We start from the raw sequence: 26,724 nt of genomic DNA, 5'->3' as shown, positions 1-26,724 counted from the left end.
CCCATTGTCAGGTCTAATGACATCTCTCTTCAGGGCAATTTTAAACCCAAAGCAAGCAAATCATAGACATTATTGCAGCTAGCATAATAATGCCTATAGTGAACACTGTCTTACAAATATAGGTATCCTAGTTGACTATCATTTAATATTTCACCGTGAAGAAACACTATAGAAAGGATGCCGAACACAGGATGGTGAGCAGTGTTGATTCTGGGCGCTTTTCAACTTTATTATGTGCATGTTCTCACTAATGCATTGAGTATACAAAGCCCTGGAGTATTTGTAAGGAATGTAAGTATCTAGCATCAGTATGATCCATCCTCTAATATTACATTTAAGAAACGATAAGGAGTCCCATAAAGGGAACCTAAGCCCCTGAGGGCAGATGTTTTGTCTGGGACTTTAACAAACAGGCTTTGTGTGAGCCGAGTCTCTCTAGGAAGGACCAGCACTCAAGATCATAATCGCCCTGTAAGCTGGGGGCCAGCCTGTGTGGCTGGGCCTCAAGACCATGCTGCTTAACACCCACTCTTTAGCACCTGCCAAATTGTGAGGACAGGAAACCTGGGGTGGGTGACTGGGCCGACCTGTACAGAAGTCTGGTGAGCAGCTGGCTTCTAGCCACAGGTGCCCAGTGTCAGAACCCAGTGGAGCAGTGTCCACGGCTTCCTTTCAAGGTGGCAGCACATCCTTACCTCCCACAGAAATTCAGAATTCGGCAAGTACCACCCACTGGGAGGAAAACAGACTCACTTCCTGACTGCTGGTGGGTACCCAAGGAAGATGAAGGTTCTGAAATCCACCCAGCACTACCCCTCAGGCCATCCCACCTCTTAGCGATGTTGTCTTCAAGCTATAGAGAGGGCAGAGAAAAGTCAGACAGTGTTCTCCCCCAGGTAAGACGCTGCTTAGGGAGATGGTCTGCTGGGGAGAGGTTGACACGTGGGCCTTTAAGCTACAAGGCAGGCTCTATGCTGTTGTCCCTGGCTCTGTGGACATCACCAAACTCCAATGTGCAAGCTGAAGAATTAGATGCTTCCCATTGGAATTTTTCTGTTAGGGACTAAAAACCCTTTCCCAACTTCCTTTCCCCCTATTTAGGATAATTCGGCATGAATAAAAATGTACCATGTCTTCATTTCCCCAAAGGCAGATTTTTCACCTGGAAATAATCCTGGGTGCTGGCCCCTAGTTTTGTCAGCGAGCATCTCTGCCCGCTAAGCCACCCCCCTCACTGGTACTGTTTTCTTCTTTTTAATCATGCTTTCTTCTTCTTCTGGTCCATAGTCTTCAAGGGGGAAAAAAAAATCACAACCAAGTGTCAAGGTGCGGTCAAGATTGAAACACATTTTGGCTTACAAAAGAGAAGAGATTTGGGGCCTGCATAATGCTTGCCTGCAAGCCTGAAGACCTGAGTTCAATCCTCAGGACCCACACAGTGCAAGGAGAGAACCAGCTTGACCTCTGACCTCCACCTGTGTGCTGTGCACACACATACACACCTGCAAATAAGGAAATAATTGTTTAAGAACATAAGATTTTTTATAATTCATGGAATTCTCAGTATAGAATTTGTTTACTATATGGACACACATGAGTTTATAATAATTAAATCAGTCTTAGAGCTTGATTATGATTTTGTGTTATTGAAAGAAAAATGTAAAAAATTTAGGTTTAGAAAGTGGTATGTAAGCAAAGTAAAATGTGTGTGTGTGTGTGTGTGTGTGTGTGTGTGTGTGTGTATATATACACATAACTAAGACTCAACAAGGCCCGTTGTTTTGTATGTTAACTTAAAAATAAAGGCTGGGCATGATGGCACATGCCTTTAATCTGAGCAACTGGGCAGCAGGGGCAGAGGTGAGTGGATTTCAGAGAGTCAGAGGGCAGCCTGGTCTACATAGTTCCAAGATAGCCAGAGCTACACAGTGAGACCCTGTTGGGGGCAGGGTGAGAAGGCACTGGGTTAATTATTTTTCCTATGATTGTGAAGAACTTGAGGTTTGGGGGTAACATTTCTTCTTTTATTTATTCTCTTCTTCTCTTCCTTCCACCCCCACCCCCCACTCTGCTGTTTCTTTGTTCTTGGATGGAGTTTTGCTATATAGCCCAAGCTAGCCTTATACCCAGGCTATTCTCCCTGTTTCTTGAGTGCTGTGTTTACAGGCATGTACCACCATGTTCAGTTCATTATTCTTAAAATATACACATTATTTTTAAAATGTGTATGGATATACACATACACACACCCCAGATAACAACTTGGGGGAACCACCCATTCCCTTCCAGCATATGGATCTCAGAGATGGAACTCATGTTTTTAGCCTTGTCAGCAAGTGCCTTTACCTGTAAGCCATCTCATTGGCCCACTCTTCCATTTTAAACCACATTTCCTATCTCCTTCATGTGCTATCAACAGATCCACAATCATTTGCTTCCTTCTCTTTACTGGGTCTTTGTACTTTGTGCCCCATTCTAGGAACATGTCACATCAGCTGTCCCTTCCACCTTTTCTGATCACAATCACCTCACAACTGTCAGGAGGAACAACTATTTTTAATTACATTGAAATATGCAATCCCATCCAATTGTATAATATGCAGTAAATGTGCACTCTGGGTTGACCTATTTTGCACTGCACATTCCTTGTAGGCCCATCCCATTAGCATATCGTTTCCAACAAAATATGCTAGAGACATTTGGAAATAGTCCCTGTCCTGGGATTTTTGACTTCTGTGTCTTACTATACACCAGCCAAGAGTTTCAACTGAGGGCTTATAGGAACCAGGCAGGGCAGGGTTCCCAAATAGAAAACCTAGCCAGTCACGAGGCCAGGGCCTAGCCACCTCTGGGAGGGTGCTGATCCAAGTTAGATTGTGTACTGTTTGTGCTAAACATGGTCTTCAGAGCCCACATACCTGTGTCCACAGCAACACATCGTTGTCAACAGCACAGGCGAGTTGTGTGTCTAAGACATGAGTTGTGTGTCAGCTTACACTGTCTGGCAAAATGGCCTCTATACAGTCACGGCAAGGCAAGGGGCAGTCTTCAGGGATAGTTTAATTCAATGAGGCAATTCTCACTGTTTCAAAAAGCATGTTGGAAAAGGAAACATTTGTTCGTAATTAGGCATGAACATTTAAAAGCACTTAAAAGTACATTTGTTTAGTTGGCCAAAAATTTTCAAAATACTTGACTCAATTGGATCTGGAGACATGATTAAAAGGAGTTGGAGTGGTGAGCATATTGAGAGACCCAATCTGAAGAGTGACCTAATAACCCCCATAAGAAATGCCCAGATCGGGTCTGGAGAGATGGTTCAGTGGTTAAGAGCCCTGGCTGCTCTTCCATAGGACCTGGGCTCAATTCCCAGCACCCATGTGGCAGCTCACAACTGACTGTAACTCCAGTTCCAGGGGGTCTGATACCTTCACACCAATGTACATAAAATAAATTTAAATTGTTTTAAAAAATGCCCAGATTGCCACAAAATTACAAAACTTCATTTTGAATCATATATCTCTGGACTATCACCAATAACAGCACACATATACATACCAAATGTATAGAGTCACCACATATTCACACACATACCTCACAGAAACCATATGTGTACATATACCACATACACCCCCACCATAAGTGCATATACACCCCACACCAAATATACACATGCCACATGTGTGTATACACCATACACACCATATATGCACAGACAACACACACATATGAGTACACACACACACACACACACACAGCAGAGTTCCCAGGGGATTACTTTTACAGAACCAGGGCTTAATGAATTCCTTATAAACTTTAGAGGTCCAGGAATGGTCATACAAGAAAGCCAATAGAGTCTCTGTCTTCATAAATGTCTGAGAGTATGTATTCGGAGCCATACTGCCTCATACAAGTCCAGGGATAGAAACATGCATGTGTCAACCCCCTAGTAACAGAGGTCTTCAGCCACTGGCTTTTGCTTAGATTTGAGCTTCAGGCCAGCATTTGGGTTCTAATGCTGTTGTTTTTCTCTGGCCAGACCTTTATGGTATGGCTTTTTTGCCTTTGTTCTTTGTCTTTTTCCTGTGTTTACAGGACCTTTGTTTTGTTCTTGTGGTGGTTTGATTAAGAATGGCCCCAATAGGTTCGTGTGTTTGGATGCTAGTCACCAGCAAGTGGCACTATTTGAAATGGATTAGGAGGCGTGGCCTCACTGGGATGGGTGTGGCCTCATTGGAGTAGGTGTGGCCTCATTTGAATAGGTATGGCTTCATTGGAGTGGGTGTGGCCTTGTTGGAAGAAGTGGATCCCTGGGGGTGGGCTTTAAGGTTTCAAAAGCCCGGGCAGAGTCTCTGTCTTCCTGCCGCCTATGGATCTGGATGTAGAATCCTCAGCTGCTACTTCAGTACCACGTCTGCCTGCCTGCCACCCTCCTCCCTGCCACGATGATCACGGTCTAACCCTCTGAAACTGTAGCAAACCCCAGTTAAACGTTTCCGTTTCTGAGAGTTGTCTCTCCCCAGCAATAGAACAATGACTAAGCCAGTTCTGTTTTAACGCTCCCGAGTTTGGCAGCAAACAATCTGAAATCCTGTGGGGGAGTAAGTTATGTATGATGTTGTATGAAATGACCTGACACACTGCTTTGCTCATGGGCCCCAAAGTCATGCCAAGATACAGCAGCTGTACCTGGCCCAGCGCTCACCCTGGCCTTGCCGAGAAGACTGTGTACTGTGTCGTGTCTGGTGCTGTGGAAGCACTGTGCTGGAAAGCGCGTGGGAAGAATTGGAAGCACTTTGAAGCCACGCGCGGTCTGCCTTGACACACAGCGCGTGCACAAGCCACGAGTCCCTCTCCCTCACACACTGGAGTACCTGGAGAGCCTTCTACAGGCACCAACATAGAAGAAGATCTCTGACTCGGTTGCCAGGAAGTGCCATCAGCATCCAACAGGACTCATCTCTGTGTACTGCCCTCATTCGACTCACTTTGTGACCCAGACTTTTTTTTTCCCCAGAAAGCAACCCTGTATTGCTTGGTTGTGGCTCAGATAAAGGTGTGGCTCTTTGGGATTTTCTGTCTCTTAGGGCATCTTCGAGACATTTTCTGACCACCATACCTGCCACGGCCTGCTTTCTGTCTCCAGCAACAGCTCTTCTGGTGTCTGCCACCGTCAGCTCCGTGGATGGCATATGCCATGTCTTAGGGCTTCTGGCACGGTGATAAAGCATCATGACCAAAAGCCACTTGGAGAGGAAAGGATTTGTTTCATCCTACACTTCCACAAACACAGTCCAACATCAGAGAAGCCAGGGCCGGAGCTCAAGGTGTGACCCTGGAGGCAGCAGCTGAGGCATGCTTCAGGAGTCCTGGAAGTCAGGCTTCTCACTTGCTTCCCGTAGCTGGCTCAGCCCGCTTGCTTATAGCATCAAGAACCACCAGCCCAGGGTCGTCATCACCCACAGTAAGCTGGGATCTTCCACATCAATCATCAATCAAAAAAAAAAAAAAAAAAAAAAAAGTCTTACAGGTGTGTCCACAGACCAATCTGGTGGGGCATTTTCACAATTGAGGTTCCCCCTTCCCAAGTGACTCCTGCTGGTGTCGAGTTGACATAAAACTAGCCAGCTCATACAGTCTCCTGCCGCTCACGTCTCTTCTCTTAGGGTTGGTTTGCTGGCTGTGGTCCAGGCCTGGGTAGACAGATACAAGAAAATAAATAGGGTAGTGAGCACAAAGCCCTTTGCTCAAGGTCACTCAAGTCATTGGTAGGATCTTCTTCCCATGATGATTTTCAGTCTCTAGAAGTACTTTTATGTGTTGCTATCTCCCAAAAGGCATGTGTGGGTTTTTTTGTGTTGTTTTTTTGTTTTGTTTTGTTTTGTTTTGTTTTTTTCGAGACAGGGTTTCTCTGTGTAGCTTTGCGCCTTTCCTGGAACTCACTTTGTAGACCAGGCTGGCCTCAGACTCACAGAGATTCACCTGGCTCTGCCTCCCGCGTGCTGGGATTAAAGGCGTGCACCACCACCGCCTGGTGTATGTTCTTAAAGTCTGTTTACACACTAAGAAATATTAGTGCTTGCCTAAAAAGCCCATAGACCTGGCCTTGTAGGTTACAAAAGGAGCGATTTCCTAGCTTCAGTAAAGAAGCTGATATCCCTACCAACCCTTAAGTTGTCCTGCAGCTCAAGTTTGAGTGTGGGACTGGAGGTGGACCACTCATGTGTACCACATCTTTCTAGCCTTTGACTGGGGACCAGGAGGCAGAAACAGAAAAGAAGCCATTGGTGAGGGTGGTGGCATGGACTCCCATCTCTCTGAGTCTCTTCTCTGTTTAAGTTAGACAGTCTTCCCATCGCTTTTGAAGTGAGGCTGGGAATGAGAGAACACCAGCGCCTCTGAACTCTATCACATGTATTCAAGTTTGGAATGAAATTCAGCTTCCCTGCCATAGCGGGCTCCCCAGAGCCAGGCCTCAACTCTGGAGACCACATTCTGGGGTATATGTGCATTGGGAACCAAACTTAGATGAAGACAAGAGTAGAGAGGGGAAACAGGTGTTGGGGACTGAAAGCAAGTGACAGCATGACTTAGCACCCACCCAGGGAGGGTTCAAGTACACTGGAGGGAGCCAGGCAGCGGAACTTGGGGGAGCAGAGGCAGGCAGATCTGAGTTCAAGGTCAGAGAGAGTCCCAGGATAGCCAAGGCTATTTGGAGAAAGCCTGTCTCAAAAAACCAGAGAGAGAGAGAGAGAGAGAGAGAGAGAGAGAGAGAGAGAGAGAGAGAGAGAGAGAGAGAGAGGAAAAACCATGCCATAGATTTACTTGTTGCTTTTCTGGAAGTAAGAGAATTCATTCTTCCATGTGTTCATCCATTCACGTGTCCACTTGGGCATGGAATATTTATTAAAGCCCTTTAATAAATATAAATAATAAATAATTAATAATAAAAAATACGTCTTTGTTGCCAGCAATTTCCTCACTGTGATGGTTGAATTGATTCTTTTTCAACCCTGAGACAGGTCCATTCACTAGCCCCATTTTACGGAGGGGGGAACTGAAACAGCTTATCCAAACAGAGGCTGTGCAGAGCGCGGGTGCTGTGGGCACACTTGTCAGTACCTTGAGGAACAGCCCAGCCTGGGTTGCAGGGAACCAATGGGAAAAGATCCGTCACCCACATACTTCCTCCACTGTCAGTGAGGGTCAGGTCAGGTTGTGTGTCCCTTGGATGGCCCATAAAGTTCTTGGACACTTCCAAAAGTGCAGCTAAGCTAGCAAAAGGAGATTGGACGTGTGGTGTTTAGTGCATGAGTGGTGTTTTGTCAAACAGTGGCAGTATACCAGCTCACAAGGATTTGCCACTTAGCCTGAGGTCCCTCTGAGCACTCTTCCCCCTCTATAAATGGAGGGAAATATGCAAACGGAACTCTTTTGATGTTCTTAAGTAAAATAAATGATGATATGGAACAGTGGATAAATATGAGCACTTTCTTATCCAGTGAAGCGCTCCAGACATTTAAAACAGTTATATAAATATGTGCTGGCGGAATTTTTTTTTCTAAACCAAATACTCTGAAGGATTTTCACTGTCCCTGTCCAACTTGCTTCTGGAAAATGTTGACCTCTGGATTGCTTCTCCTCTTTATACTCACCTTGGAGTTTTGCTTTTGTGGTAGCGTTTATTATGCTTTAGCTACATTGCCTGTCCAGTGGCAGGATGTGATGCTTTTATTGGGACTAGTATAAATTACAGCCTGCATTTTTCCACATACATCTTCCTATAGGAGCAAAGGGGATGAGGCACATGGTGCCTGTAGCCTCGGGAATACTGGGATCTCCTTGAAAGGGAGAGGCAGTAGCAGCAACTGAGAACTTCCTTAGTGTGTCTTTGACATGCAATAATGTCCATCAGTGGGGTTGGAATGGGAAACATAATTTGTAATTTGTAGTCTTCAGGTTTTCTCTTAATGAGAATATAACTGTGTGTGTGTGTGTGTGTGTGTGTGTGTGTGTGTGTGTGTGTGTGTGTGTGTGTGTGTAGACCAAGGGACAACCCTGGAAATTATTCTTCAGGTCCTGGCTACCTTTGTCATTGTGTGAGAGGATCTCTCATTACTGTGTAGGCTCGGCTGAGGGCATAACTTTTGCCTGATATGTTCTCCCATTTTTCTTCTTGCAAAGAATACTCTGGTCTGTTCTTCAAAGTGAAACTATCGATTTGCATCTTTGTGGCTCATAAAGGAAGCAGATATTCAAGCTATGCCGTGAATGTCCTTGTGTTGTAGATAGAACCAGCACTACTAATGGGATGCAAAACTTAACCAGGGTTGCTTTGAGTTTAGTTTTAATTTTGGAATGATCTTAGAGAAAATTGCCAAGACGGCAGAGTGTTTCAGGATGCCTTCCCCCAAGTGTCTCCTGATGTTAACAGCTTATGTAATCGTGGTCCATTTCCCAAGCGGGGAAATTAAGAGTTTATTACTACCAAGCTTCAGGCTCTATTTGGACTTCAACAATTTTCCATTGATGTTAATTTTTAGTTCCAGAGCCCAGACAGCATACTGCATTGTGTTTGACTAGATTTTTTTTTAAACCTAGCTTATCTGTTCCTTTTCACTGATAATGACTGATGTCTCTTTGTTTGCTCAACATCGGTTGAGTCTTGTGTATGCAAGGTAATCTTAAGAAAAAGAATTTTGATTTTGTTATTGCTTTTTCATTTCATATCTGGGTTATTTCATCCCTTCTGCTATCTTGGATTTTCCTCAGGGTTGTTCTGTAGTCTCTCGAAGTGAACAGTTACCTCACTGAAGCTTTCTTGGAAATGACATATAATGTGTCTTTATGTTCATATTCAAGGTTCTCCGTCTTTTTCTGTATCCTGCTTTGTATATCTCATAGTATTGATGGAGGTTTTTTATTCATATTTGAAGTTTTGTGATATTTTTCTTGATCCTTCAGCTTCTCAGAGATTTATGAGGCTTTTGTTTGATGGGAGAGTTTCTTCTAGGATATCCAATTTCCTGGCATATGAATTTCATAGTTGCCTCTTCTACACCTTGTCTCTTTATGCGATCAGCTTAATGTTTCCACTTTCATTTACTTCATTCATCTGGTCCCATTCTTTCTGTGTGTGTGTGTGTGTGTGTGTGTGTGTGTGTGTGTGTGTGTGTGTGTATACATGTGTATATGTATGCTCGTGTGTGGGAGCATGTATGTGGTAACACATGTGGTCGTGAATGTGTAATCACATGGGTCTACACGTGGTGGCTCAAGTCGATACACACGTTTTCCTCAGTCCCTCCTCACTTTGATACTTTGAGGCAGGGTCTCTCCCTGAACCTAAAGCGTTCTGATGTTAGCATTCGCCAGTTTGTTCTGGGGAGCCCTTGTCTGCTTCCTGAGAGAGAGAATTACAGACAACCACCACGCTTGTCTGCCTTGTATGTGAGTTCTGAGGCTCTAAACTTAGGTTCTCAAGGTTCCGGGGAAAGCATTGTCTTCAGTTTGCCATTATCTTCATCCCCAACTCATTCTTTCTCATTTAGTTTAGCTAAATATTTTAATTTTATCTTTGGGAAAAAAAAAAAAAACCTTCTAGTTTTGTTGACCTTCCTATGGGTCTGGTTGTTATTACATTTATTTCTGCCTTTTGTCTTGTTTCCCTGGCCCACCAATGCTGGGTTATTTTTAATCCAGTTCCTTATATTGTAATAGTAGTCTGTTTATCTTGGATCTTTGTTTTGACATAGGCGTTTTCTGCTATAATCTCCTCTACCTGCTGCTTCTCCCATGCCATGTTTGGCATGTTATGTGTTCATTTGCATTTGTCTCAACATATTTTGAATTTCTCTGTTTTGTTTCTTGTTTGTGTTTTGGCCTGTGGGATTTTCAGGAGCACGTTCCCTGAGCCTCGTGTACTTGTGAATTTTCCAGGATTCCTCCTGTTCTTGATTTTTCAGTCCCATACCTCTGTGATTGGAGAAGAAGATACTTGATATGATGTTGATCTTCCTAAATGCACTAAGACTTATTTTGTGGCCTAACAGATAATCTATTCTGGAGCCAGATCCATACATATCCTATTGCTCAAGAAAAATGTGTATGCTGCTGCTGCCAGATAATGTTCCCTCCCTCCCTCCCTCCCTCTCTGTGTGTGTGTGTGTGTGTGTGTGTGTGTGTGTGTGTGTGTGTGTGTGTGTGAGGCCTGTCATCAAGGTGTAATGGAGGCCTGATAGTTCTCTCTTGGTTTCTGTCTGGATGGTCACTTCATCACCAACACTGCTGCATCCAAGTCCCCCGCTGTGTTCGTCTGACAGTCCGTTTTTCTGATTCATCAACATGTAGCTTCTGTAATTAGGTTCTCTAACATTGCACATGTCTCTATAATTGTTAGATAGTCTAGCTAGCTGGTCCTTTTACCACTGTGCAGTGATCTTCCTTCTCTCATGTTACAGTTTTGGACTGAAAATCTGTTTCATACACCACAAGTACAGTCACCCGTGTTCTTCGGTGTCTATTTGTATGACATGTCCTTTTCCTTTCTTCACGTTTAGTCTGTGCTTGCCTCTAAGGCCGCTGTCATTTAGAGACAGTGTCTGGCTGTCTTGGGTTGTGTTGGGTTTCTGTGGTGATTTTTGTGGTTGTTGTTGCTGTGTGTGTACACATGGACACATGTGTTCAATACAGTCAACTATCCTGTGACTATTATAATAACCTTTCTCTTCCTGGTTTTCCTTCCCTATTCCCCTCTCCCTTTACATCTTGCCTCCCAATAGTTCCCCTTCTATTTTTATGTCATACACACCAAAAAACTCAAAACGACAACAGCAGCCAGATATATTTAAAATCTAGTCATCAATATGATAGAAAATATATTTGACTCTCTGAGTCCCTGCTTGGAGTTTCCATGAGGCAGGAGTAAAATGTCTTAAAATAGCTGGGTGTAGAGGCTCATGCTTTTAATCCTAGTACTCAAGAGGCAGAAGCAGGCAGATCTCTGAGTGTGAGGCTAGCCTGGTCTACATAGCAAGTTCCAGGGCAGCCAGGAATGATGAGCCCTTGTCTCAAAACAAACAAACAAAAACAAAAGGCCTCAACAAACTTACAGCAATCTTATATTAGGCTATTTTAAACTGCTAATATTTTAACCTGGATTACAGTAAAAGAAAAATTCTACCATCTATATTTTATATTTTAATCTCATAAATCACATCTTTATGTGTTGTGTATCCCTTAAAAACTGTTCTAAATACAGTGCTTTTATTTAAAAATTTATTATTTTATGTGTGCAGTATTTTTCCTGCATATGTATCTGCATACCACATGCATCCCTGCTACCCTTGGAGGCCAGAAGAGGGTGTCAGAGCCCCTGGGACTGGAGTTACAGACAGTTGAGAGTTGCTGTGCTGGGAATTGAAGCCAGGGAATTGAAGTCAGTGCTCTTAGCCCTGAGCTTTCCTTCAGGACTTCTGTCTTTTAATATTCATGTCGGGTATAATAATGGCTTACACATCGCTGCACTGTTGGAGCATTCTGAGTTTGGCTTTCCGCTTGCGTATGTCCCCACATTAGTAATCTCCACTCCTTCTCTTCCCCATGAAGAACTCCCACCAGCATTTCTTCTGAGACAGATCTGGGGGTCACAAAGTTCCTGCACTTTTGTCTGGGGAAGCCTTCATTTCTTCCTTCCTGAAGGAAGTACCAGGTAGTGTACTCCTGGTTGGGAGAGTTTTCTTGATCCATGTAGTTTCTAGAGCTGTTAGAACTCTTTCGTATCTGATGTGTTGTTTGTTTGTTTGTTTTTTCTCTTTCAGCTTTCAGCTTGTTAGGGTTGGCCCGACTCTGGAGAAGGCTCAGAGACACTCAGATCAGCTTACCACTACTGCCAGACTGGGGTGTGCTTGTGGTGAGCTCTACCTTGAAATTCAATCCATGAGTAGCAGCCTAAACCGTGGGGCCAGAGGAAAAAAAGTAAAGCACTAATAAAGTGACCCTGAGGAAAGAAATGAAAGTTTATAAACTAACTGACAAAGAATGGCCTGGTACTAGGAGATGGCCTGATGTAGGAGCCAGCATGGGGCCTGGGTTTACAGGAGCTAGTCTGAAGCTGGAGTTATGGGTGTTGGCCAGGTGTATAGGCCATCCTAGAGCTTAAAGCCATGGAGACCGAACTGGAGCCCGGATAGACAGGGACTAGGCTGGAGGATGGTTATGTGAGTGCTTTCCTGAAAATCACATTAATAGGGCTTCTCTGACTTCCGCCTCTAGGTTGTGAGGTCCTCTCTAGGATCTACAGTCACAAAAAGCTGACGTCTCAGAGTCTGGGTCCATGGACACTAGCTTAGTACTGAGGACTATAGGACAAGCTTGGAACTCGGGACTTTTGGAGCATGAGCTGCAGGGGCTCACCTGGAAGGTACTGCCATAGGGACTAGCATGGCACTCCTGGGCCCCCAGTCTGTCTCTGTGGGGTCCATCTCGAAGGATGGAATAGGTCTGCATGCTACATGCCAACTCATGTCTAAGGGTGTGAGTACAGCCTGTGATAGGCTTTGTCATGGTTACTTTTCTATTACCATGACAAAACACCATGACCAAGGCAACTTATAAGAGAGGGAATTTAATTTGGGGGCTCATGGTTCTAGAGGATTAGAGTCCATGGCCATCATGGTGGGGAGCATGGCAGCAGGCAGGCACACGTGCCACTGGAGCAGTAGCTGAGAACTTACATCCTGAGATACAACAACCATGAGGCAGAGAGAAAGAGAAGATGATACTGGGCCTGGCATAGACATTTGAAACCTCAAAGCCCACTCCCAGTGACATACCTCCTCCAACAAGAACACACCTCCTAATCCTTCCTAAACAGTTCCACCAGCTGGAGACCAAGCATTCAAAGATATGAGCCTATGGGGGCCATTCTCATTCAAACCATCACAGGCATAGTGCTAAAGCCTGGGTTCATGGGGGGCTGCCTGGTAATGTAGGAAGGATAGACTCAGCTTTGGGGCAGTCTAGAGCCTGAGCTTGTTAGGGTTGGCCCGACTCTGGAGAAGGCTCAGAGACACTCAGATCAGCTTACCACTACTGCCAGACTGGGGTGTGCTTGTGGTGAGCTCTACCTTGAAATTCAGTCCATGAGCAGCAGCCTAAACTGTGGGGCCATGGGAGATGGATTTTACTAGGATATTTTCTGCCTCTGGGTTTTACTGTGGTAAGCCGGTCTTTGGAGTCTGAGGCAAAGCTCGCTTGCTTCTTTGCCCACAAGTGTTGGTGACCCCTTCCATACAGTGCTGCTTAGGATTAGAGAAAGGAGGATTCTTGCCACCTTCTTCAACGTATCTTTTCTTAGTTTTGATTTGCACCCAGGTGCTATGATTTCTCGCCTCGTTTCTCCAGCGCTATTGAAGGTACTGTTATGTGTGGATAGTTGTCCGTGTTGACGGTTCTACAGGAGACAAGCATGGAAGGTCCTGTTTCACCACTTTACTGATACCTAGGGTTCCAGTTTCATTCTGTTGCTTTGACAAACACCATGACCAAAAGCAACCAAAGGAAGGAAAGGTTTTATTTCAACTTCCTAGTAACGGTGTGCCATTGATGACATCAGGGCAGGGACTCAAGGAACTGGAAGCAGAAACTATGGAGGAATGCTGCTTTCTGACTCACTGGCTCAGGGTTGTGCTTAGGTGGCTTTCTAATATAGCCCAGTACTACCTTCCCAGGGAATGGTACTGCCCACAGTGGGATAGACCCTCCCACATCAATCATTCATCAAGATAATCTCTCATAGGCATGGGCACAGGCTAATGTGATCTGGAGAATCCTTCAGTTGACATTTCTTTCTCAGGTAATGCCAGTCTATGTCAAGTTGATAGTGTAAGCCAACTAGCATACCTGGGCTTCCATCCTAAATTAAAATTACAGATGAATTTCAACTTAAGTTTTATTTGTGAAATGATATGTAGGTATAGGAGTGTGTGTGTGTGTGTGTGTGTGTGTGTGTGTGTGTGTGAGAGAGAGAGAGAGAGAGAGAGAGAGAGAGAGAGAGAGAGAGAGAGAGAGTGTGTGTGTGTGTAATTAATTAAATGGACTCATTAACACTTTCTTACTCTGACTTCTCTCTCTCTGCTGGATTGGAAATTGACCATTTTCATTATGACAACGTTGTCCAGTTTCAGCTTCATTTTTACTATTTTTAATTATGTATATATGTGTATGCTTATGTGTACATGAATGTACAGGTGACTGGGTAGTACAGAAGAGGATGCCAGATCTCTTGGAGCTGGAGTTATAGACAGTTGTGAGTCCCCCAGTTTGGGTGCTGGGGACTAAACCCAAGTCCTTTTTGCAATAACAGTCCATGTTCTACCACTGAGCCATTTTTTCAGCTCCTGTCCAAATGTTAAGTTCCTTAACAAAGGCTACCAATATTGCTACCCTCTTCCTGAGAGCTAACACTCTTCACCAACCCCCGTCTTCCATATTACTCAACAACTACAAACAAGTCTTATTATGGTTTTTAACCATCGAGGCTTATTCATTGAATTGTATCATTTCCTATCACATATATATATATATATATATATATATATATATATATATATATATATATATATATATGGTTGGGGACTTCATCACTCTGGAGGTTTAAAGTCCAAATGGAGTACACCAGATCACATGGTAGTATGGATGCCAGGAGCACAAATGTGAGGGAGGGAGTGTATGGGACAGGAAAGCAGAGAGAGATTGGTGAGCAACACTTCCACAAGAACTATGTTAAGAAGCCATTCTGAGGGATGGTCTTCCAATAACCTAAGTATCTCCTACTGGGCCCTAGCTCTGAAAGATACCATCACTTTTTAACATCACCAAAGACCAAGAATCTAAAACATGAACACTTGGGGCCCAGGGCTTGAGTCTTGTGGGGTTTTTTTCCTTAGAGGAATTGTTTTGGGGGGCCAGCAAGATGGCTCAGTGGGTAAAGGGCCTTCCATTAAGCCTTGCAACCTGAGTCTGATGCCCAGAACCCACATGATGGAAAGAGAGTTGTCCTGTGACCTGCAAGTTGTCCTGTGACCTCCACACACATGTGCATCCTAGCATGGGCATGCTCACACACATAAATAAATGTGAAGGAAGGAAGGAAGGAAAGGAGGAAGGGAGGAGGAGGAGGAGGAGGAGGAGGAGGAGGAAGAAGTTGTTAATTTTGATTCTTTTTTACAAACTCCTATTCTTTGGAGTTTCTCTTCTTTGTTTTTTTGTCTTAAACAACCTTAACTTTTAAAACGCAGTAATTTTAGGTTTTTCTTTCAGACTCTATTAGCTTCAGAAATTATAATGTTACCTCTCATGTTTGTTGGGTCTGCTGAAGTCTATGCGTCTCCCGGCAGGATGCACTCTCCTGTAGTCTAATAATTTTTACTTAAAGCTCATTTTTACTCATAATCTGTAGCAGTGAGGTATAGGAATTCTGCTTTGGTTGTAGAAACATTGCTATGAAAAGAGCTCCAGTTCAGACTTCCTTTAAACAATGAATTCTTGGGGAAGTCCTCCCCTGAAGCCCTGGGCAAGCTTACCCAGGTGGAGTCCTTTTTTTTTTTTTTTTTTTTTTTTCCAGAGAGGTCTGTCTTTCGGCTTCTATATGTTTACCATTTCCAGGCCAATGTCTCAGTGTATTCCCAGAAGTCTTGGTACTAAGGCACACCCCCTCCCTTACTCTGAGAGCATCCTCATTTTTGTTGACAGCTCAAGCTTCAAGTTACTCTTCCATTTCTGGTTGAAGACCTGACCTTTCTATTTTTCACTCAACTTTATAATTAATGTTTTCTATGTGGTTTTCATGGCTTACCTAGATATTTGTAACTGGAGTATTTGCTATCATCTATAATGGGGGGTGGGTGAAAATACTGGGATAAATGACTGGAATTGGGGGACATTTCAGGGGTGAGGTGGAAACCTAGTGCAATGGAAACTCCATGGAATCTACAAGAATAACCCTAGCAAAGAGTCCCAGTAATGGGGGACACAGAGCCTGAACTAGCCATCTTCTGTAACCAAGCAAGGCCCCAAGTGGAGGGACTGGGATGCCTACCCAGCCACAAAACCTTCAACCTACAGCTTGTCCTGCCTGCAGAGTGTTCTGGGAGCAGAGCTTAGCAGAATTGTCATCAAAGAGACCAGAGAGACTTCATGCAGCAACTGATGGGAGCACATGCAGAGTCCCCCAGCCAAACATTAGGGGGAGCTTGGGGAGGAAAGATCCGAGGAAACCAGAGGGGTCAGGGACACCACAAGAACATGGCCCACAGAATCAACTGACCAGGACTCATGGGAGCTTGCAGAAATCAGGGAGCCTGTAGGAGTCTGACTTGGGTCCTCTGCATCTATGTTATGGTTGAGTAGCTTGGTGTTCTTGGGGGATTCCTAACAGTGGAATCAGGGGCAGTCTCTGACTCTTTTGCCTACTTGTAGGACCCTTTTCCTCCTGCTGGCTTGCCTCATCCAGCCTTGATGTTATAGGATGTGCCTCGTCTTATTGCAGCATGTCATGCCGTATTTGGTTGATATCCCTGGGGGCCTGCTCTTTTCTGAGCAGAGAGGGTCAGTGGATCTGGGAAAGAGAAGAGGGGGTAGTGGGGGTCTAGGGGAGTGGAGAGAGGGGAATTTAAATAAGAAAGAAGAATAAAAAAAGGAAAAAGTTAAAACAAAATAAAGTGGAAATCCTTAATCGGATTTGAGTTTCACCTTTTCCTTGTATTGATTACTCAAATGGCTCTTAAAATCTCTGCACCTCTGTGAAGGCTTTCTGGGTTGTATGAAGGAGAAGTAAATAAACAGCTGACATTTAGCGAGCATTACGGACAGCTCAGTCTAAGTACAATGCATATTTTGTGCAACACACAAAATTGTCTGAGTTAATTATACCATGATCAAGCTGTTTTTCAGATGGAGACAGAGAAGCCTTGGGAAGATGAACTTTTTTGAGGGTCACACAGTTATTGAGTACTTGACTATGAGTCTGTGAGTCTATGAGCCCATGAGTCTAACCCCAGGGCAATATTGCCTGGTGCCTTAGACCACAATGTCTTGTCCACTGTCATACCTAGTTTTTGTTGTTGTTGTTTGGTTTTGATTTTGATTTTCTCTCTCTGCCAGAGCATCCTGGCTAGTACTGACTCATGATGTCTACAAAAAAAGGAGGAGATTCCTGGTCTCGGGGATCGCTGCTTTTGTGCCCCCTCCCCTTTTTTTCTTTTTCTCATTGACAAAACTGAAAAACTCAATGTAGGCTTTAATATTTGTCCCACTCTGAGAGTATCTTACTTCATGTAGTTGCTCACCTAAAAAAATAAGATCCATTGGTAGGGGATGTAGCTCAGTTGGTAGAATGCTAGTCTACCTACATGCATGAAGCCTGAGATTCAGTCCTAGAACCTCACCAGATATGTTAACACATGCCTATCCTTCCACCACTAAGGAGGTGAAGCAGGAGAATTGGAAGTTCAAGGTCATCCTCAGCTAATGCCAAATTTGAGGCCAGCCTGAAATACATGAGACACTATCTCAAAAACAAAACAAACAACAACGAAGTTCCTACTATGTCCTTTCTGCTATCAATCTTTCTTCTGCCTTATGGAGTCTACATTTCTGAAGTGCTGGTCTAATGGCAGGGACATCTCTGGGAGAGCCCTTCCTCACCTTTAACGCTTTCGTTTTTTGTATTATTATTACATTGTTACTCCTTTTGTATGTGTGCACATGTGTGGGTATTCTCAGGCCATAGCCCTTTGGGAGGTCAGAGGACAACCTGCAGGAGTCGTTTCTCCCCTTCCTCTGTGTGAGCCCCTGGGATCAAGCTCCGTACCTCCATCTCACAGACTCAGCCCTTCCTCCTCTTTAAGGAGAGGATGGGCAGTGCTGAGTGACAGCAACAGACACTGGGGAGAACATGACCTTCAACTTCGGTCTTGTTCCATTTACGCCACGTCAGCGCCTCGAGTTCTAAGCAAATCTGGAAGTCCTTTACGGCAGGGTTTTGCCATGACAGTGGGGGAAACCTCAAAAAGCCAATGCCCTTCTCTAAGTACATTTCCAGGCAGTGTTGAGCCACAATAGAGAAGGCAGCTTAGAAACTCTGAGGCACAATAGGTTTATGGGAAAAATAATTTGGAAATTTGTTTTTATGGATTAATTATGCTGACCACCAAATAACAGTAAACACTGTTTTCATTAATGACATTGTAATTTTTGTCACTCATATGGGATGTTTGGGGAAATAAGTGAGGCATGTATAGCTACCTGTTTTGTGAGCTTCATATTAAATTTATGGTATGCATAGACAATAGAAAGAGAAAATTTCCTGTATCAGCCTGCATTGACGAGAATGGAGCCACTTAATGCTACAAAAATATTACTATGGCATAGATAGCTAACACTACTTACTGCTTACAAAACTGTGGGCACTGTCTTCTACCATTAAGTAATATTTCTTTTGCCTGGACAGTGGACATAATTCTTCTTTTCTTTAACCTATTTCTACGACATTATAATTAAGATCAAAATTCAGTTTTGGGGAAAGGTTGGTATGACAAAGGATTGTAGAGCAATGAATGTTATATAGATGTATGAAAACGTTGTGTGAAACTTTCCTGGTGAATCAGGACACACAGGTCCACTCACCACAGATAGGGAACACATCACAACCTCAAGTAAAGATTCTATCCAAGTTCAACTTGATGAACCATGGTTTTTTTTTTTTTATTACAAACTACTTTTGTGATGTAATATGAGACATATATATGTATGTGTGTTTCACATAGCACCTTCATCAGGATTTATAATTATGCTCTAATCAACAGTCATTTCTGTAGCAAAAGGTATCAATATACTTGGTTGTGATAAATACAACTATAAATCATCTTGTCAGATTTTTCTGCAAAATGACACGTCTCTAAAACTCTAACATTACAGATTTCAGAACTTTCTGCATCTGGGCAAGAATTTAGGACAAAGGACTTTGGCCAGATCACATACCTTAGCTAAAGGCCCCACTTTTGATACATACACATACAGGTAACAAGCGGGCTGTAGCACCTTCTTTGGAGACTAGCTATGCCCCCACCCCTACCCCATCATGAATGGGGAATGTTGGCAAGTTAGCCTCTCCATGTCTTCTTCACAGAGAGAAGAGTGTTCACAGAGCTCTTGTGAGGATGAATCGTTCATTATGTCTTAAGTCCTTGCTTGGAACATGGTGTTGAACAGGTCATCATCCCAGGAGTTGAGTCAACATGTTTTGTGGGCTTGCTTCTACGAGGTGGTATGGCTGGTGTGATGAAGGAGACAGTGAGAGGTCATTTGATGGGAGCCATTGGTCAATACTGCCACCCCAGTATGTGTCCTCCAGGCCCATTCCAGCCTTTGTGCCGGTTGACTCCACTTTCTATCTGTGTCTGGGCTGGAACTGAATCTGATCACTGATAGGATTCCATAAAGAAAGCAGGTTGGATTTTTTCAGGCTATTCCCCCAAAGGTAAACTGTACTGTGCCACTAATTTTAGCCTAGACCACACGGACAATTGAAGCAAAGCAGGATCCCAGAGAACCAGTCTCATACTTAAACTATGTATCTATTCCAAGTGAATCTAATCAATCAATACCCAAGTGAGTGGACAGTTCCCATAAACCATTGTGCTTATCTTCACCATCACTCCAGAAACTCTTCATGAGCCTGTGGCACTGGAGGCCAGAGGTTTTCTCCCTGCTGTAGTCCAACAGGGTGAGCTGAGTTGTGACTCAGAGAGGTCATTGAGGCAAGTCACTGGTTCTATGATTAAAATTACAAAAGCAGAACCATTCAGCTCCAGACCAAAGCTCTGGGAGGAAGCCATGAGGTAAGTGGAAGGACGTTTGTGTTGTGTGGACTGTGGACACAGTGTGAGAGTAATCCCATTCAGTGTTTTCTGAGGTTCATGAGGAAATAGTTTCATGGTGTAGAACTGTCTCTGTGGGGCAACTACTCATTTGTCTCTGTGTGTGGCAAGTACTATGCCACTACTCAAACAGTTTCTGATTTTATAGTATTTTGGATTTTGAATTGTGAGATCAGGGATGCTCAAACCATATAGAAAAAAAAATATTTTTTTTCTTCTTTTCAGGAGTAATTTCCAAAGAATTTATGCATCTCCTTGCCACTACCAGACATGATACAGTTTTTGAAATGGAAAACATTTTTGGTTCAGATCAGCCATTTTAACCCCCAAATCACTCATTGACTTAATCGGATTTTCCTTACAAGGAATTGCCCGAGGCTAACTGTTTGTAGGCCAAAGCATATTTTCACTATGAAATTACTAACCTCCGAGAAAACTAATAGTCCTAATTAGCCCCATGCTGCTGGGAACTGCTGCAACGGTGACCTTTGTAATTTGTTTGTTTGTGACCTTTGTCCCCTGTTTCTGCTTGTTACTTCATTAGTTTGATTTGCGTTATGGAGGTCAGTAAGTCAGAACCCACACTGAGGCAACTGCAGTCATAACAGGTAGAGAATCTCCTGTTCACTCCAAAATGGCTTTAAACCACTGTCTTAGGGTTGGCTGTGAAGAGACACCATGACCACGGCAACTCTCATGAAGAAAAACATTTAATTGATGTGGTAGCTCACAGTTTTAGAGGTTCAGTCCATTATCATCCTAGCGGAGACCATAGTGGCGTGCAGGCAGACGTGGTGCTGGAGGAGCAGCTGAGAGTCCTCCATCTTGCAGGCCACAGGAAGTCACCTGACACACTGGCTGGTATCCTGAGCATAGGAAACCTCAAAGCCGGGCCCCACAGTGACACATTGCCTCTAACAAAGTCAAACCTGCTCCAACAGAGCCACACCTCCCAATAGTGCCACTCCCTTTGGGGGCCATTTTTCTTTCAAACCACCACAACCACTATAAACAAATCATAACTCATAATAACCTACGGGGTTTCCTCAGTCTATTCAGCACTGGAAGATGGTGGTTCTCTCCCTTATTAGACACTAAGTCCACATTTTTTAGTGTGTGTGGGTGGCTGATGGTGAAAGAAAACAATAACTTGATTTGAAAAGTAAGTTTTTTCTTTTTTTTTTTAAAGTTTGTTATTTAGATTTGTTTATTTTCGTTTCTGTGTATAAGTGTTTTGTTTGCATGCAAATCTGTGGACCACATGTGTGCCTGGTACCTTCAGATGTCAGAAAGAGGATGTTTAATCCCCTTGGAAATGGAGTACAGATGGTTGGTTGTGAGTCACTATGTGGGTGCTGAGAATCAAACTCAGGTCCTCTGCAAGAGCAACAAGTGCTCTAACCCCTGAGCCGTCTCTCCAACCCAAGATTCTCTTCTTCCTTTTTAAAAAATTTATTTATTTTTATTTTACGTGCATTGATGTTTTTGCTTGCGTGTATGTCTGTGTGAGGGTGTTGGATCCCCTGCAGCTGGAGTTACAAACAGCTGTGAGCTGACATGTGGGTTCTGGGAATTGAACCTGGGTCCTCTGGAAGAACAGCCAGTGCTCTTAACCCCTGAGCCATCTCTCCAGCCCCGATTTTTTTCTTCTTATAATGACCATAGCTAAGCAAACCTGACAGCATTTCTCTAAAGAACTGCATATCCCAAGGAAGTCAGCATGCTCAGGTCTCTATCAGGAGGCAACTTTCAGTTCTAATAGCTAGCCATAAATCGTGCTATTATTTTCTATCTTTTAATAAAAGATATTTTATTTGTTTGTGTGTACATGACCCTACAGGTACCCACAGAGGCTAATGGCAAGGGGGTGATGCATCCGTTCCCTTGGAGCTGGAATTACAGGCTTTTGTGAGCCAAATGATGTGGTTTTAGGATCTAGACTCTGATCCTCTGATACAGCAGCAGTAAGTGCCCTTAACTGTTCAGCCATCTACCAAGCCCCTCTCTTTTGTCTTTTCAGCTCCAAGATTAGTCTGTTCAGGTCCTAAAGAGGAAAAGCATAGACTTATTTGTAGTTAGAACTACCATGAAAAACCTTAAGAAAGACAGTCCTTTGCTTTATTTTATAAAACTCTCTAGGACTGCAGTACCGAGTGTTAGCCCTATTATGGTGATTTGAAAGAAAATGGCCCCCAAAGGGAGTGGCACTATTAGGAGGTGTGGCCTTGTTGGAGGAAGTGTGTCACTGTGGGGGTGGGCTTTGAGGTCTCTCTTTCTCAAGCTTCCCTCAGTGTGACAGTCAGTTGACTTCCTGCTGCCTTCTGGTCAAGAGATAGCCAGTACCACATCTGCCTGCACATGTGATAATAATGGACTGAACCTCTGAAACTGTACGCTACCATTTTAATTAAATGTTTTCTTTATAAGAATTGCCATGGTCATGGTTTCTCCTCCCAGCAATAAAAAACTAAGACACCTATCTTATCAAACTTTAAAACAAAGATTTTAGTTTGTATAGAGAATGAAGAGCTACAGAAGAAAGTAAGGCCACTTGGAAGCAACTCAAAAAATCTAGAATATTTTCAAATTTTCTATTTGAAAACTGACCTAGTCTTGTTTCTAACTCATAATAGCAAAATAAAATATGCAAACGTCTTTTTTGGATCCAGATCAAAAAAATTAAGTATAGATAGACATTTGACGGTAGTGGCAATCATCGGGGAAATTTATGATTATATATTACATTATTAGAAAGGCAAATGCTATGAATCTACTTTAAATTTCATAAATGAAGTGCCAGACAGTATGGAGAAACATTAATATGAGTTTAATCTAAGTACAGCATATGAGGATTGTTGTGGTGTGAATATGAAGTGTCATCCACAGTTTCATGTGTTTGAACATGTGATTCCCAGCAGTGGCACTGCTTTGGAAGGTTGTACCCTGAAGAGATGGATATAGATGGAGTTTTTTATTTGGACCACTGGCCAGCTCCCAAATAACCACACAGAGACTTAATATTATTTATAAATGCTCTGCTGATAACTTAGGCTTGTTACTAACTAGCTCTTACAACTTAAATTAACCAATATTTCTTATCTACTACACTCTAACACATGGTGGTACCTTTTTTTCAACATGGCATGTTCATCTCCTGCTTCCTTTGCATCTGATTTGGGACTCCTGTGACTCTGCCCTTCTTCCCAGCATCCTCTCAGTTTGGTTCTCTCACCTAATCTCTTCATGCCTAGCTATTGGCCAGTCAGTTCTTTTATTAAACCAATGCGCCTTGGCAAAGATATATCTTCACAGTGTCCAAAAAGATTATTCCATAACAGGTGGAGCCTTGCTACAGGAAATGGGTCACTGGGACTGAAACTTGATGATTTTTAACCAAGCTCCCCTTCCCATCAGCTCTCTGCTTTTTAACTGCAGGCATAATATGACTAGTTACCTCACATTCCTGCTGCTGTACCTTCTCTGCCATGGTGGGCTGGCTGCAAATCCTCAAACTCGAAACCAAACTAAACCCTCCCTCAAGTAGCTTCTTGTCAGGTATTTAGTCACAGCAACACAGAAAGTGATGAAAGCAAACTGGTCCAAGAGAGAGGTCAACACCATGAGAAGTCTGACCATATGCTTTATAGGTCTTTGGGACTGGTCTGTAGAAGAAATGTGGAAATAGTTGGAACTGTGTGGACTAGAAAAGCCCTGGAATGCTCTAACTGTAATAGGTATTCTGGTGGTGGTTCAGAAGAGCAGAATGCTGGAAAACACAGAGGTTAAGTAAATGAGGTTTCAGAAAGAATGAGAACTTGTATTATTTGCGGGACCACCAGCTCACAAATAATGACATGGAGACTTCTTATTAATTATGAAAGCTTCGCCTTTAGCTTAGGCTTGTCCCCAGTTAGCTCTTACAATGCAAATTAACCTGTTTCTTTTAATCTATGTTCTGCCACATGGCTTTTACCTTTCCTCAGTACAGCATGTCCAACTTGTTCCAAGACTCGTTGATGTCTTTCCTCCTGTCTTGTTCCCAGAGTTTGTTCTCTCTCCCCAGAAATCCCACATATTCTCTCCTGCCTAGATACTGGCCATTCAGCTCCTTATTGAACCAATCACAGTGACACATCTTCACATAGTATAAACAAATATTCTGCAACATTTCCCTCTTTTTGTCTAAAAAGTAAAGGGTTTATCTCTAACAAAGTAAAACTATATATAATAAGAACAATTATCAGGTAAGAATTACATTCACGGGGCTGGAGAGAGGGCTCAGAGGTTAAGAGCATTGACTGCTCTTCCAGAGGTCCTGAGTTCAATTCCCAGCAACCACATGGTGGCTCACAACCATCTGTAATGAGATCTGGTGCCCTCTTCTGGCCTGCAGTCATACATGCTGTATACATAATAAATAAATAAATCTTAAAAAAAAAAAAGACATTCACAATGTCCAGTCTATTTGCATTTGGCAAATTCAGAGAAAATACTCCATTATCTACCCTATCTTGGTGAGTCCAAAGTTTTATACCTAAACCATTTTTTTTCATAACTTGTATTACCAACCCAAAACTATCTTCTTAGACCTCAAAACATTTTCTTAGATAAACAACTTAAGCTTTTCTGACTCTCAACCTTATAGTCTTTACACCTCTTTTGTGAGTTCTTTTTCTGAATTTGGTAACAAGGAAATCTATCTTGTCTTTAACTCCATCAGAGAACCAAGAAGGATATAATATTACTGAGTAAACAGGAAGTGTAGAACAAACAACTTCCCATACTATAGAAAAGACAAAGACAGTTTGCTGCCTGGACAGTCAACCAAGGTTCCTCTACAACCTTGAGGTATCCATCTTTGGCCTATAGGCCTAGAACATCTGACAGACTTTTCTGCAAAGCATGGATTTAGAATGACTATCTTACCTTGTCTTTGCAAAGTTTGGCAGTCACCTCCTTTTGTGTTCTGCTTGTCCATTTTGGACAACATACTGTCAACAGTCGAGGCAAGAGAAGTTTCTTACCCAGTGGCTGACTTTGCCATAATGAAAGCAAACTCTATATGGAGGTTCTTTTGTTTGTAGAAAGAGACCCTTGAATCCAACATGCTATGTTTAGTTTTTCCTTTAAAGAGACCCTTGAATCCAACATGCTATGTTTAGTTTTTCCTTTGACCATGACCAGTAACAACTTGCAACAAACCACCTAAATTATAACAAACATTTATAACCCAATAAATGACCAAAACTACCCACCCCACCTCCTGGTAATGGGGGAATTGTGCTCTTTAGACTGCTTCCTGTTGTCTGGGGACCATGACATCTTTAGATCCTGAGAAACTTGGGATAATGATCAAATCCTGGGAGAGCTAACTATTTCATTTGTTGCCTACTCTCTGTGTGATGGGAAAGTGTAGAGCTCATCTGAAGTCCTGGCTGGAGTAGTCTGTGAAGCTGGACCATCTCAGTTAGTAGTTTTGAATTTTTTCTGGATGCAAAAACCTCTTCCCCAATGCAACATATTTTTTTGACTTCCATTCTGAAGTTAAGACATTTTTAAAATATATAAGTTGGTTTAAAAATTTAGTAGTTTCTATAATCCAATGTCTCTTAACATTTCAAAGTCAACAAAACACCATACAGGATGCAGACACCCTGTGTATTTCCCATCTTTTTTTTAAAAAGATTTTTTTATTTATTATGTATACAGTGTTCTGCCTGCATGTATGTCTGCAGGCCAGAAGAGGGCACCAGATCTCATTATGGATGGTTGTGAGCCACCATGTGGTTGCTGGGAATTGAACTCAGCATGTCCTTGTGCTGTTACACATGTAGTTTTCACATCAGTGTATGTTATACACAAGAATGCTACATGATAAATATAGCTCCCTGGATCTTCTAGATGAGATAAGGCATGTCTAAGATAATATGGCTGTAGATACCCATATTCTCTTAGCTCATCTTTTAAATGCACAAAGAGAGTAGAGAGGAATAATTATAATGTCTTTTATATTAGCTTGTTTTACTTATTGTTACGGATACTCACTTTTCTTCTCAAATTATTTATTAGCTGATGTCATTTCCTTGTTCGACTACAGCTTCATTCTCTTATTCCTTTTGTGTTTTATCATATCTGTCGTGTCATTAGATAAGTTTTTAAAAATGTAATTTTACAATGATTTTAATGATATTTGAGAAGTTTGTTAAGGGCAAACCAGATGCCTCAGTGGGTAAAGGCACTTTTTGTCAAGCCTGATGACTCCAGTTTGATCCTCAGGACCTACATGATGGAAGAAGAGAGCTGACACCCACAAGTTATCCTCTGACTCCACAAATGTGCTGTGACACTCATGTGTACACACATGCACACACACACACACATGCACACGTGCACACACATACACAAAATAAATTTTAAAAATGTAAAGAAATTAAAATGTATTTTTTGATAGGTCTGATCATAGTTCTATATCATTTATCTGGGAGCATCCTTTTTTTTCAGTTTTGAAAGGTAGTTTTCTAGACATACTACTATTTTCACATCATTTTACTACATTCTGGCCTCTTAGTTTTCATGAAAAATCAACTATTGGTGTTTTCCTCCCTTTGGGCTGATGGGTTATTTTTCTTCCATTGCTAACATGATAACTCTGTCTCCATGTTTTAGGTGTTTGCTGGTGATATGTGTTAGCATAGGCATTTCTTGTGGTTATCCCAAATGGAGTTCGTTGAGCTTCTTGTTGTTCAGGTTAGTATTTTTCATTAAATTTGACATTTTTTCCTTA

This window comes from Peromyscus eremicus, chromosome 11, assembly GCF_949786415.1.
Source record: "Peromyscus eremicus chromosome 11, PerEre_H2_v1, whole genome shotgun sequence".
In the NCBI taxonomy this organism is placed as follows: Eukaryota; Metazoa; Chordata; class Mammalia; order Rodentia; family Cricetidae; genus Peromyscus; species Peromyscus eremicus.
The sequence above is the reverse complement of the archived record's forward strand: the minus strand, read 5'-3'. Positions refer to the sequence as shown.